The sequence below is a fragment of the Pongo abelii genome, chromosome 7 (genome assembly GCF_028885655.2).
Source record: "Pongo abelii isolate AG06213 chromosome 7, NHGRI_mPonAbe1-v2.0_pri, whole genome shotgun sequence".
NCBI classification, from domain to species: domain Eukaryota; kingdom Metazoa; phylum Chordata; class Mammalia; order Primates; family Hominidae; genus Pongo; species Pongo abelii.
In genome coordinates, this window is record NC_071992.2 from 136,893,457 (window position 1) to 136,908,475 (window position 15,019).

The 15,019-nt window shown below is 39.1% G+C and overlaps 1 protein-coding gene and 1 pseudogene across 2 annotated transcripts in view; both read right to left on the minus strand.

The window, feature by feature from the left end:
• SNTB1 (syntrophin beta 1) overlaps nucleotides 1–15,019 on the minus strand; it is a 286,774-nt gene that overhangs the window by 109,324 nt on the left and 162,431 nt on the right. The window lies entirely within an intron of this gene.
• On the minus strand, nucleotides 1,416–4,033 carry LOC100439118 (condensin complex subunit 3-like; annotated as a pseudogene).

A 15,019-nucleotide genomic window follows, 5' to 3' on the forward strand; every position in this document is an offset into this window, starting at 1 on the left:
TACTGTAATTGTGGTAAAAGAAGGAAATTCTCAACAGATACTTTATGTCATTAACTTTTTATTTTGAAGTAATTATAGATTAGCATGGAGTTGCACAAATAGTACAAAGAAGTCTGGGATGCCCTTTACCAGTTTCCCCCAATGGTTATATTTTACCTCCTATAGTACAGTATCAAAACTAGGAAGCTGACATGGGTACAATGTGAATGTATAGTTCTATGTCATTTTTTTCATGTGTAGATTTGTATAAACCCCACTGCAATCACAATGCAGAACTACTCCATCACTACAAAGCAGAGATCTTTAATCTCCCCTGCAACTACCCCTTTTTAGTCATGTGTCCCCCACCCCCACCACTATCCCAAATCCCTAGGCAACAACTAACCTGTTCTCCGTATCTGTAAATTTTAGACAGATACTTTTTAATTGCATAAAGAAAAAAAACCCCAGTATTCATTCATGTATATATGCAATAAATATCATTTATTCATTCATGTTTACATTAGAAAGATACAGGGATTCGGAAATTCAAAGCTGAATAGAATTATCCATTTATTAACTTCCTTTCATCTCTTAATAATCATGATATTATTCACTGAGAATCTACTATGTGCCAGGCAAACTTTTAAATCATTTTATATTATTACATATAATGCTTCTAATAGCCCTATGACTGATATTATTAACCCCCCTTAACAGAAGAAAAAATTGAACTTTGGAGAGAGAGAGAGGAAGAAGCAATTTACCGAAGGCCACATCGTTGGTGATGCTGGGATTCAAACCCATGTTAAACAGGTTCAAAAGCCTGTGAATTTAAATGCTATACCACGATGCCTCTCCTTGAGATTGGACAATGTCCTATGGGGGGCACTCACTGTCTTCTGCAGTGATGTGAAGTGTAGTATTCATCATCAACAACTATGCCCAATAATGTTCCATCTAGCTCCTGAGTTTCAAAGTAACAATTTTGCAGATGGCCTGAGAGTTAGAAGACCCAATGCAACTTGGCCTCGTTAACATTTGAAACCAACCTTTTACAGTGACTAAACCGTTTTACCACAAGCGTAAGTTGTAGAAGAGAGATGATTTGGAAAGTGGGATGCCACTAGGGGAACTTTAGCCATAATTAGTATTCTTTTTTTTTTTATTTTTTTGAGACGGAGTCTCGCTCTGTCGCCCAGGCTGGAGTGCAGTGGCGTGACCTTGGCTCACTGCAAGCTCTGCCTCCCAGGTTCACGCCATTCTCCTGCCTCCGCCTCCCGAGTAGCTGGGACCACAGGAGCCTGCCACCATTTTTGGTATTTTTAGTAGAGATGGGGTTTCACCGTGTTGGCCAGGAAGTATTCTTTTTAAGGAATTTGCAAAGCCAGTCTCCCCAATAAGATACAAAAATTTTATGTGATGGAACAGGGAATTCTTTAGGTGACAACTGTCCTCACACAGAAGAAAAAAAATCTCATGCCTCTTAGGCACTTTTCAAAAAAAATGGGTAATAAATGTAAGGTGAGAGTTTCCATTCTCTGCCTAAGTTCTCAGTCTTCAGTAAAGTTGCAGAGCAGAATACAAACTAGCATTCTCAAGAGCATTAATGAGAGCTCAACTTGTTTTTCTTCCATTTCTTCAAAACTTTATTTTTAATTGACAATGATGGTTATTAACTGGCTTTTCAAGTTATTCTGCCAATATTCATTATTCTAGGAATTTAAAACATACAAATACTTCATTTACAATATTTTCTTTTGAAGGCCTTCTTAAAAATTTTGACAAGGGTAACTTTATTAAAGCAAAGAACTGAAGATAATTTTAAAGAACTCTACCTCCACCATCTTTCCTAACTTCTATATTCATTGAGAAATTATGCAAGATTAAGTTTACTTTTTTCCAGCACTGCTGTTTTGGCTTGTCTTGGTAGTTTCATCTTCATTTCTGATTCTGGTTCTAGAACTTCATGGTCACTTTCAGAGTCAGCCTCAGCAATCTGATGTCTTCTCTTCATCGTAGCTGAAGCTATCACTTTTCTCTGTCCACTGTTAGTCTTTTGTTGAGTAGATTTTGATGCCAGGGTTGCTTTTACATCCCTAAGAAGAGTCATATGTACTTCCTTATTCTTTTCATCTTCATTTTGAAAAATAGTTGTAGTCTAGCTGGCATCCTGTGCTGCTTCAGGCTGGTCACCAAATTCTTTATTTCCTTTTTGCTAACCGAATGTTGACTTTCCCCAAAACTTTCAGACATGCCCTCTCCTTTACTTGCTCCAGAATCCCATTCAATAGAACCAGAAGATCTTTTTGAAGATGGCTATTGAGTTCTAAAGAACTCAAGGCTTTTATAGAGACCCGAATTTCTGGTGAGCGTGGACTTCTTAAGATCTCACTGCAAACTTTTATAGCCAAATTGTCATGTACTGTTAAGGCCTGATAATCTTAGGAATTCTTGGCCTGAGGATTTAATCTACTTGTTCTTGTCAAATCTATAAGTAACTCAACAACATTTCTGATATCAATTTCAGCTAAAGGAGAAGATGCAGGAGCATTGGCCAGTGTTTGCAGGCTTGGAAGAGAAACTTCTTCAAAGCATTCTGATTAGTCCTGCTTGCATAAGCAAACATGGGGGAGAACATGCCTAGGCAATGTCAAAGTCAAACATCCTCTTCAGTCACAGGATTCTACCATAACAAAATAAGATGGGAAAAAGTCTGCTGCTGACCAAAAGCCCAGAGAACATCAGCTTGGCTAGTCCTTCTGTGGCTCCTGTCCTAAGTGTAGATACCTCACTACCTAAGAAATCAGAAAGGAGTTTCAGAACATTCTTCGCTGTAAGGGCCTTTTCAACTTTTTATGACTCTTGCTCATTAATCACTGTTTATCTTTGCACCTTCATATTAAAAGGCTTTGATTTTTTAGGTTTAAGTGGTTCAACCCCAAACATTATCAGCTAGTCAAAGATTCCCTTTAAAGCACTTATTTTTATTGTGACATCATCAATTTGCAAAACCTGCAATAATAACACAAAGTGTTATGTGCAAAATTCTGATTCTGTAATCTGCAGCTCCTGAGCATAAAACAGCCAGATTTCTTACTATAGGGTAAACATTTATTATTTTAGGAAGAATAAAAAATTCAATGATCCCATTCATGGCTGCACTTATGCCTGTTGAAATGGAATCTGCTTCAACAGTTCACAGCATAAGATAAGACATTCTGTAATGTTTCTGCATCATTCTTCTGTACATGGACTTCTTTAATTTCAAGTTGCTCTGTCTCTTGCAAAAGGTTTTTTTGACATCTTCTAATGCTCTTATTTCTTCTTTTAATTTTGATGCCGAGTTAAAATCCTGTAAGATAACGTAATTTTCCAAAGCTTCTTTGGCTTCAATATGCTTAACTTTTATTTCAGCCATCTTGAGTCCTTCCTTTCTTGCATCAGCTGGGTCATCATTAACACCAACAGTAACAATGGGTGCCCCAATCTCTGAGATAAATTCTGTTCTCTTATTATCATCTAGAATAATGTGGAGCAGTCTTTCAACAAGAAAAGGAACCAGGGATACTGGGGTTGTGGGTAGAGTAAGAATCTCCTGTCAAATAACCATCTTTTTTTTTTTTTTTGTGGGTTACCAGACGTCCCCTTTATCAATAAGAAAGGTTGGATTTTCATGGTTGGTGGATAGGCTGCCACAAATCTACCCCTTCCTACATCTTCAGTGTGGAAGAAGCTGAAAAACACAGTATTCTCCACTCTCCCACTATCCATCTCAGTGCCTCTCTGGAGACTTCATACATCTTGATGGGTTAAGGCATGACTATGCCACAGAAAGAGGAATGAGTATTTTATTTTTTTTAATTTATTTTTTATTATTATACTTTAAGTTCTAGGGTACATGTGCACAACATGCAGGTTTGTTACATATGTATACATATGCCATATTGGTGTGCTACACCCATTAACTCATCATTTACATTAGGTATATCTCCTAATGCTATCCCCTCCCCCATCCTCTCACCCCATGACAGGTCCCAGTGTGTGATGTTCCCCTTCCTGTGTCCAAGTGTTCTTATCGTTCAATTCCCACCAATGAGTGAGAACATGCGGTGTTTGGTTTTTTGTCCTTGCGATAGTTTGCTGAGAATGATGGTTTCCACTTCATCCATGTCCCTACAAAGGACATGAACTCATCTTTTTTATGGCTGCATAGTATTCCATGGTGTATATGTGCCACATTTTCTTTATCCAGTCTGTCATTGATGGACATTTGGGTTGGTTCCAAGTCTTTGCTATTGTGAATAGTGCTGCAATAAACACACGTGTACATGTGTCTTTATAGCAGCACGATTTATAATCCTTTGGGTATATACCCAGTAATGGGATGGATTTCTAGTTCTACATCCTTGAGGAATCACCACACTGTCTTCCACAATGGTTGAACTAGTTTACAGTCCTACCAACAGTGTAAAAGTGTTCCTATTTCTCCACATCCTCTCCAGCACCTGTTGTTTCCTGACTTTTTAATGATTGCCATTCTAACTCGTGTGAGATGGTATCTCTGTGGTTTTGATTTGCATTTCTCTGATGACCAGCGATGATGAGCATTTTTTCATGTGTCTGTTGGCTGCATAAATGTCTTCTTTTGAGAAGTGTCTGTTCATATCCTTTGCTCACTTTTTGATGGGGTTGTTTTTTTCTTGTAAATTTGTTTAAGTTCTTTGTAGACTCTGGATATTAGCCCTTTGTCAGATGAGTAGATTGTAAAAACTTTCTCCCATTCTGTAGGTTACCTGTTCACTCTGATGGTAGTTTCTTTTGCTGTGCAGAAGCTCTTTAATTTAATTAGATCCCATTTGTCAGTTTTGGCTTTTGTTGCCATTGCTTTTGGTGTTTTAGACATGAAGTCCTTGCCCATGCCTATGTCCTGAATGGTATTACCTAGGTTTTCTTCTAGGGTTTTTATGGTTTTAGGTCTAAGATTTAAGTCTTTAATCCATCTTGAATTAATTTTTGTATAAGGTGTAAGGAAGGGATCTAGTTTCAGCTTTCTACATGTGGCTAGCCAGTTTTCCCAGCACCATTTATTAAATAGGGAATCCTTTCCCCATTTCTTGTTTTTGTCAGGTTTGTCAAAGATCAGATGGTTGTAGATGTGTGGTATTATTTCTGAGAGCTCTGTTCTGTTCCATTGGTCTATATCTCTGTTTTGGTACCAGTACCATGCTGTTTTGGTTACTGTAGCCTTGTAGTACAGTTTGAAGTCAGGTAGTGTGATGCCTTCAGCTTTGTTCTTTTGACTTAGGATTGACTTGGCAATGTGGGCTCTTTTTTGGTTCCATATGAACTTTAAAGTAGTTTTTTTCAATTCTGTGAAGAAAGTCATTGGTAGCTTGATGGGGATGGCATTGAATCTATAAATTACCTTGGGCAGTATGGCCATTTTCACAATATTGATTCTTCCTATCCATGAGCATGGAATGTTCTTCCATTTGTTTGTATCCTCTTTTATTTTGTTGAGCAGTGGTTTGTAGTTCTCCTTGAAGAGGTCCTTCACATCCCTTGTAAGTTGGATTCCTAGGTATTTTATTCTCTTTGAAGCAATTGTGAATGGGAGTTCACTCAGGATTTGGCTCTCTGTTTGTCTGTTATTGGTGTAGAAGAATGCTTGTGATTTTTGCACATTGATTTTGTATCCTGAGACTTTGCTGAAGTTGCTTACCAGCTTAAGGAGATTTTGGGCTGAGATGATGGGGTTTTCTAAATATATAATCATGTCATCTGCAAACAAGGACAATTTGACTTCCTCTTTTCCTAATTGAATACCCTTTATTTCCTTCTCCTGCCTGAAGGCCCTGGCCAGAACTTCCAACACTATGTTGAATAGGAGTGGTGAGAGAGGGCATCCCTGTCTTGTGCCAGTTCTCAAAGGGAATGCTTCCAGTTTTTGCCCATTCAGTATGATATTGGCTGCGGGTTTTTCATAAATAGCTCTTATTATTTTGAGATATGTCCCATCAATACCTAATTATTGAGTGTTTTTAGCATGAAGGGCTGTTGAATTTTGCCAAAGGCCTTTTCTGCATCTATTGAGATAACCATGTGGTTTTTGTCTTTGGTTCTGTTTATATGCTAGATTACATTTACTGATTTGCGTATGTTGAACCAACCTTGCATCCCAGGGATGAAGCCAACTTGATCATGGTGGATAAGCTTTTTGATGTGCTGCTGGATTCGGTTTGCCAGTATTTTATTGAGGATTTTTGCATCGATGTTCATCAGGGATATTGGTCTAAAATTCTCTTTTTTTGTTGTCTCTGCCAGGCTTTGGTATCAGGATGATGCTGGCCTCATAAAATGAGATAGGGAGGATTCCCTCTTTTTCTATTGATTGGAATAGTTTCAGAAGGAATGGTACCGGCTTCTCCTTGTACCTCTGGTAGAATTTGGCTGTGAATCCATCTGGTCCTGGACTTTTTTTGGTTGGTAGGCCAAATAGCCAGCATTTTTTTTTCCTCTTTCTTCATTCATAGCCAAAGATTTAATAATTAGAATCAATTGGCAATCAAAAAAAACCTCATGACTTTTAGGTTTTTTTCAAAGAAATGGGTAATAAATCTGGGGTGAGTTCATTGTCTCCCAAAGTTCTCACTGTTCAGTAAAGTTGCATAGCAGAACACAACGTAGGATTCTCAAAAGCATTAATCTCAGCTTGCTTTTCTTTCTTTTCTTTAAAACTTTATTTTTAATCAACAATGGTGGTTATCAACTGGCTTTCAAGTTATTCTATCAATATCTATTATTCTAGGAATTTAAAGCATGCAAATACGTCATTTACAATATTTTGTTTTGAAGGCTGGCATTTGTTTTCAAAGAAACGACATCTTGGGAAACAGCCACTCCACAGGTATCACACACACAAAAGTAATGCCAGCAAAAATGAAAGAAAGAAAAAGGAGTATTTTCTTTGTTGGGTTGCCAGCATGGCCCTAGGATAAAGCAGACTTGCAAACAGAGGTACAGGTTAGTGATGCAGAGGCCCATTTCTTCCAGGTTTTGACAGCGCTTATCATTATTATTAATTTTTAAGTAAACTTTTAAAGTATAACATACAGACGGAAAAGTGCACAAATTGTAGATGTCCACCTCAATTGTATTTTTGCAAAGAGAATATATGTGTGTGTGTCACCATCACTCAGATCAGGAATAGAATATTACAGTCATCCCAGAAATTCCTTCTGTATGCTCTTTCCAGTTCCTGTCCTCCAATATAATCACTATTCGAATTTCTAACACTATGGATTACTTTTGCCTGAGGCAAAAATGGATGAATTTTTGTTTGCTTTCATTTTTTGTTGTTACCTGAAGTGTAGGGAGGATCTAGGACAATTTCTGAGGCAAAGTTGAAATACCAGGTCCCATACTTTTTGGCAGTGATTCTCAAGGCATGGCCACAGACCAGCAGTATTTGCGTGCAAATTATAGGTTTCCCCCTCAGGCCTACTTAACTAGGAACTCTGGGGGTGAGGTCCAGCAATCATCCTTCAGGAAAATCTGACTCTAGTCAAGTTTGAGAAGGGCTGCGCCATAGGTTCCTTTAATAAAAGGACTGAGCTTAGTTGTTTGCCAGGCTTCCCAATGGCTGAGAGGGACATGGAATGGTGAACTGAGCTTCCCCTGTCAGTTTTCAGAGAAAGAATACAAAAGACACAGAGCAGAGAGGCCTGTTGCTTTTTATCACCAAAAAGAACAGCAAGGTTCTCAACCAAAAGTATTCTTCAGATATCCTTTAATAGCCTTCTTTTTAAAAAATCATTCAGTTAAATATAAATGGTTGGACCCTATCCCAGTCCTACTGAGTAAAAATCTCCAGAGATTGAAGCCTGGGCATATGCTTTAAATGTTCCACAAATTATATAGATTAAAGACCACTGCAGGCCTCTCTGAGGCTAAGCTGGAGCCCCTAAGGAGCTGCGCCTATTGGTAGTTGTCCCCAGAAGGGCAATACAACAGATGGCTCCTGGAGAGTATGTTAGTTATGGACTACTGACTAACAAATTCCTCCCAATTAAAATTTGGCTTAAAATTCCAGGCCAGCCATAGTGACTCATGCCTGTGATCCCAGCACTTTGGGAGGCTGAAGTGGGAGGATTTCTTGAGCTCAGGAGTTTGAGACCAGCCTGGGCAAGTAGGGAGGCCCCAACTCCACAAAAAATTTAAAAATTAGAAAGGCATGATGGTGCATACCTGTAGTCCCAGCTACTCAGGAGGCTGAGGTGGGAAGATTGCTTGGGGCCAGGAGGTCAAGTCTGCAGTAAAAGCCATGATTGCACTACTGCACTCCAGCCTGGGTGACAGAGCAAGACCCTTACTGAAAAAGGAAAACAAAACAAAACAAAATTCCAAACGTCTGTTATCTCACAGTATCTGTAGGTCATGAATTTGGGAATGGCTTAGCTGAGTGGTTCTGGCTCAGGAATTTGCAGTCAGGATGCTGACAGGGGTTGCAGGCATCTGAAGGCTTGACTGGGGTTGAGGATCCACTTCTAAGATGGCTCCCTCTTATGGCCATTGGCAGGAGGCCTCAGTTTCTTGCCACATGAGCCTTTCTAAAGGCTGCTTGAGTGTTCTCCTGACATAGCAGCTTGTTTCCTCCAAAGAAAAAAAGGAACTGCTATGCCTTTTCTGACCTGGTCTTCAAAGGCACACACCATGTTTGTTGTTATTGTTTCTTTGATTTTTAAATTTCAATAGTTTTGGGGGAACAGGTGGTTTTTGGTTACACGGGTAAGTTCTTTAGTGGTGATTTCTGAGATTTTGGTGTACCCATCACCCGAGAAGTGTACACTGTGCCCAATGTGCAGTCTTTTATCCCTCACCACCCTCCCACCCTTCCTCCTGAGTCCCCAGAGTCCATTATATCATTCTTCTGCCTTGGCATTCTCATAGCTTAGTTCCCATTTGTAAGAACATATGATATTTGGTTTTCCATTCCTGCGTTACTTCATTTAGAATAATAGTTTCCAACTTCATCTAGGTTGCTGCAAATGCCATTATTTTGTTCCTTTATATGGCTGAGTAGTATTCTGTGGTGTATGTATATCACATTTTTTTATCCACTCATTGGTTGATGGGCATTTACGTTGTTTCCACATTTTTGCGGTTGTGAATTGTGTTGCTATAAACATGAATGTGCAAGTGTCTTTTTCATATAATGACTTCCTTTCCTCTGGGTAAATACCCAGTCATGGGATTGCTGGATCAAATGGTAGTTCTACTTATAGTTCTTTAAAGAACCTCCATCCTGTTTTCCATAGTGGTTTTACTAGTTTACATTCCCACCAGCAGACACACCATGAGTTCTGGTTTATTCTTTTTGTTAGAAGTGAGTCACTAAGTCCAATACACATTCAAGAAAATGAGAATTAGGCTCCACTAGGATACAAGGAAGAGTACCAAAGCATTTGTAGACATATCTATATCTTAAAACCACCATAGAGAAGCTTTCAGATGAAGTAAAGTCCTGCAAAAAGCCTGTTTGCAAATGTAGAGGGAGAGTTTTTGGAGCTGTGAACCAGTAGCCTATGAAGATCTTACAGATCCAAGTAAAGAGGGAAATCGTTCTTTTTAACTAAGCTTTGGCTCTGGATTATAAGATGAGACACATGTTAGACTTAAGATAGGAGTCAGTGATAATAGGAGAGTTGAGAATGAGCCTCTCACTGACAACACACAAGAGCAGCATGAAACCACCAAATGTGATGGTTGGTTAAGAATTGTTGGGCTGATCTGACAAAACTTTGGCACGGAAGGAGTGTCAATTATTTGTGCAATGAGTAATTAAAAGAATTCAGCAACCTACCTTCCCCCTTTTTTTCCCTCACCCCCAACAAAACCCAAAGGGAGAGAAGAAAGGGCTACAAACTTCCTCTTTTAATATCAATGAGCTCTACTATCTAAGGCAAATGATAGGTACTTGGTATCCCTGAAGTCCTTCAAATCCCTGGGGGACAACTCACGATTCTCAACAAGGTCATGGGGTGATTTTATACCTATATATCTCCATTACCTGGCATTAACTGAACTTCAAATACACGCATTTTGACCTAATTTGTTATTTGACCTCATTTTATCAAAACGTGATCCAGTGTAATGCATGTTCCAGAAGAGAAAGTGATAGAGAGTAAAGAAATTCCATTCCTGGCTGGCTGTGCAGTAGTTCTTTCAGCAGCCCATATTCTCGCCACTTGAAAAGATGCATGCTGGAATGCACATTGGCTTTATGACTTTCAGACTGGCTTTATGACTTATTGGATTCAGATTGGCTTTATGACTTATTGGCTGTGAAGCATTAGGTAAGTTACTTAAACTCCCTAAGCCTCGATTTCTTTATCTGTAGAATGCCTCAATATACTTGTCTATTGAGATTATTGAAAAGATGAAATGAAATAACATGCATGAGATGTCACAGTGCCATGCTCATCTTGATCAGTCTTCCTAGTTTACAATGAATAGTCTTTCCAAATTTGTGCACAATAAAACTGTATTGGTCCAATGAAGCATGGAGCGTCCTCCAGGGCAGGTGGGCTATAGTCCAACTCCCTTCCAGAGTACTGGGATTTGCAGAAAAATGCAAGCCCTAGGAAAAACTAAAAGGTTATACAAAGGCTCTTTCTACTATCCTGGAATGGAAAATAAAATAACTTTAGGAAAAGATGCATGAGTCTTTTGCAAGATACTGAAAGATTTGGGGCAAACCTGATAACATGTCACCCTTTAACCCATCTACCTCTTTGTTCTAAAAACAAAAAAGAGCTATATGAGGTTCCTGTTAAGGGGCACAAGTTAATAAGAGTTGTGACTGTAACTAGAGCTACAATTAGCTGTTGAAGTCTCTTTGCTTTCTCATAGCCTGAGCTAATCAGTGACTCTGCGGTGAAAAGAAATGAGAATGGTTTCATTTTTTCAGTAGGTTTTTTGCTGATAACGTACCTCAAAAGAACCATTTTGTAGGGTCAAATGTTTAGTATTATGTGTTTTTTTTAAAAAGGTAGTTTCAACTTCAACAATTACATAATGAACACATGGAAGGAGGTAAAATGAGGAAATGCAGTAAGAAGAGGGTAGGGAGAAGGAGAGAAAAAAGGAAAACAGAAAATACTCAAGAGTGAAAACTAAGTGGTGTGTGGAAATGTCATTGTGCCTGGGTGGTTGAAGTCATTAAAGTCAGAGAGCCAAAAATACCTAACAGAGTGGAGCGAAAAAAGAGCCGGACAGAACAGTGAGAATAATATATCACTGATGTAAAAACAACTCATATGATGCTTGTAAATGTGGAAACTATAACTATCCCTGGAGGGGTTATAGAGATGAGTTCAATTAGGAGGGAAACTGAGTGACAGGAGGACAAAATTGGAAGGGAGATTTTTACTGTATAACTTTGTATCTTCTAAATTTTGTTCCAGGCGCACTTATCATGTATTCAATGCATTTAAACAAAAGAGAAGGACGGGCCATAGGATAGATCTATTGGTTAAAACCATCTTGTCTCAAGCCCAAGCTGTCATTTGTAAACTATGCTTCTTATGGATATCTGTTGTTTGTCTGCCATTTCCATACCCTGCTTTTCTGGTAACAGGGTTTATCCTCAGTCTCATTCTATGTGGTCTGGGGGATTTGATGGCTTGAGGGTTGTAGGCATGAAACAATTTGGACCAAAGAGATCCAGGCCCAGACTTTCTGCTGAATCCAGTGTAATGCACATTCCAGAATAGAAAGTGATAGAGAGTAAAGAAATTCTATTCCAGGAATAATTGTTAAGGAGACTTTTTTCCCCCCTCATTGTAAATACTGGGGGGTTGGATGCAATCACGGATCTGTGATGACCATCTTGCCATTGAGAGGGAAGGACTTGCTCTTCTACGTTCCTTTTTTTTTTTTTCTTAAGCCAGTTCAAATTGGGCTTACTTTCAAAATACAGCCAAAAGTCCTGACTCATACACTGACCTCAAATAGGTCTTTTCATTTCTCTGAGCCTCAAGTTTCTTCATCCCATGTAAAATTGAGATGGTGGTAGTAATGATCAAAGTGGTGATGATGATGATAATGAAGGTGATAACATTCACAGGGTTACTGGAGTATCAAATGAGATAATAATTATGAAAGTGCTTTGTGACCTGATGTTAGTAGTTGTCACTTATGTTTTTAACATTTTAAGACTTTCTGTTGACTTAGTAAATGGGAGAAAAAAACTATATTAGTGAACATAATGTTTTCCTATTATCTATGCCTATAGGTCTCTCTTAGAAATTCTATTAGTAAAGAGTCAAGGCATGCATATTGAAACAGAAAATCCCAGTAAATCTCTTGGGTTACAAAACGGAGTAAGAAACATGCAATGCTGTCACAGCTAATTAGCAAGTGTTTTAGAACACTGATGAGGTGTCTGGCGTGTGTTATGTGCTGTAGAGGCAACTGGAGTACATGGTCTCTGCCTCCAATTAACTCACCCTGTGCAGTGCATTGAAATATTATCCCTCCAAAATTCATGTTCCTGGGGAACCTCAGGATGTGACTTTATTTGGAAATAGGATCTTTGCAGATGTAATTAAGGGAAGGATTCAGATGAGATCCTTATCTCATTATCTCATTATTCCACCCAGTGTATTAGGGTGGGTCCTAAATCCAATGAGAGTGCTGTATTATAAGAGACAGAAAAGACAGGTGATGTGCAGAAAAGAAGGTGATGTGAAGGTGGAGGCAGAGATTGGAGTGATGCAGCCGCAAGACAGGGAATGCCAATGAGGGCAGGCAACCACGAGAAGTTAGGAGAGAGGCATGAAATGGTTTCTCCCTGAAAACATCCAGAAGAAACCAACCCTGCTGACATTTTGATTTCAGACTTCTGGTCTCCAAAGCTGAGAGAGGATAAATTTCTACTGTTTTAAGCTACCCAGTTTGTGGTACTTTGTTATGCCAATCCTAGAAAACTATTTTACACAAATACATCATGTAACTATCTTCCTGGGTATTGCAGAACCAGGACTGCACTACTATTTAAAATATATGGGCGCTTAAAGAAATTCATAAGATGAATTTAGATCATTGAGAGCTGTGGAATCATGTGTCCATTTTAGCTCACTTTGGAGTTAAAAAGTTGTCTTCTTAGGGCCGGGTGCTGTGGCTCATGCCTGTAATCCCAGCACTTTGGGAGGCCAAGGTGGGTGGATCACGAGGTCAGGAGATCGACACCATCCTGGCTAACACGGTGAAACCCTATCTCTACTAAAAATACAAAAAATTAGCCGGGCATTGTGGCGGGTGCCTGTAGTCCCAGCTACTCGGGAGGCTGAGGCAGGAGAATGGTGTGAACCCGGGAGGCGGAGCTTGCAGTGAGCCCAGATGGCGCCACTGCACTCCAGCCTGGGAGACAGAGCGAGACTCTGTCTCAGAAAAAAAAAAAAAAAAAAAAAAGTTGTCTTCTTGGCAATAAATCTTACTCCCACCAACATTCAGTTTTATAGCCCAGAAAGAAAATGGGGAACCATTCTGAAGTAAGGAACATATATAAAGCATGCTGGCCCAGGGTAGGTCTCCACTCAGTAAAGGACAGTGCCCTCGACTTCCTTCTTGGGGTAAAGAAAACCTAGACAACTTCCTTGCTGGCTGATGAGCCCTACACTTCTGGAACCGGGGAAAAAGAGGGAGGGAGGGAGTAAAGCAGCAATGAAGTCAGGATGGCTGATTGGAGCTATTTTCAGCAGGCCAGTCTTTTATAACTCCTATTTTGTTCCCCAGTTGAACTGACCACTGCTTGATGAATTGTGTTTATCTGTAGTTCAGCGATAAAATTCTCTTTTAATTCCCTGCTGAATAGAAATATTTAGGGCAATGCCACAGCTGTGTTTATTCTCACACTCTACCACAGTTATGTAAATACTGCCTATGGAACTATTTCTGATAACAGCCCATCCCAACCCCAAGGAATTATACGCTCACTCTCGATGTCTGCCAAGATGAGCCATTTCGATCCAGCTTGGCACGGCGTATGAATGATATCACAGCTTCTCAGAGATCATTTGGCAAAACTTACAATAAAAGAGTAATTTTCTTCCCCTCTTGCTCTCTCAAAGGGTTCCATGGAGCCAAATGATATTTCCCAGCATCCTCTACTTCCCCTGTTTAGAAACATGAGGCTAATACATAAAACTTGAAGCCTCCTACTACGAAATTAATAAATAAAACAAAACTCACAACCTGACAACAAAAGTTTCAAGTGACCTTTCCCCTCCAAGTGACTCTGGAGAAAACACAGATGAAACTAGTCAGGAGGATGAAGTCTTGCTGGCTTGCAGCAACTTCGGGGAATCCAGGAGAATTCAAACCACATGATCATTATGGTCGCTTTCAGTTCCTCAAATCTGTGATTCCTATGGTTGATGAAAAATACTTCTCAACAGACAAATAAATAACAGTGGTTAACTCTAGATCATGACATTTTGGGGTGTTTTTATTTCCATCTTTCTGCCTTTCCGTAGTTTCTAATTTTTTTCAGTGTAATCAGGAAAAAATTAGAAAACTTAAAAAAAGAATATTTGTAAAACCTTTTGCAATAATGTCATTGATGAAATGTTTCAGTAGAAAGAAGTATTCTTATGTGAAAAAGATAACATCAAAGCAAAAATTAGATTGTTTAAAAAATCCTAAAATGGGTTGTAGCTACAAGATGTAAAAGAAATAGGTAAAAAGACTGGTAGTAACCACATTTGTAATAAGGAAAAGTACTTGTTCCGTGAAGATGCAAACTCCACCACCATACTTGTTCACTTTTCTCATTTTATCCTCATACCATCCTATGAGGTGAATGGTATTAATGTGTCTATTTCACAGATAAGAAGATGGTGTCTTAGCGGGGTAGCCCATCCTGCCTTTTCCCATTAGTAAGAGGTAAAACTGCAACTAGAACCAAAGTTCATTGGACTCCAAAGCCCATGTCTTAATCATTATGCTCCATCTAGCAGGATGGTTATAAAATGTG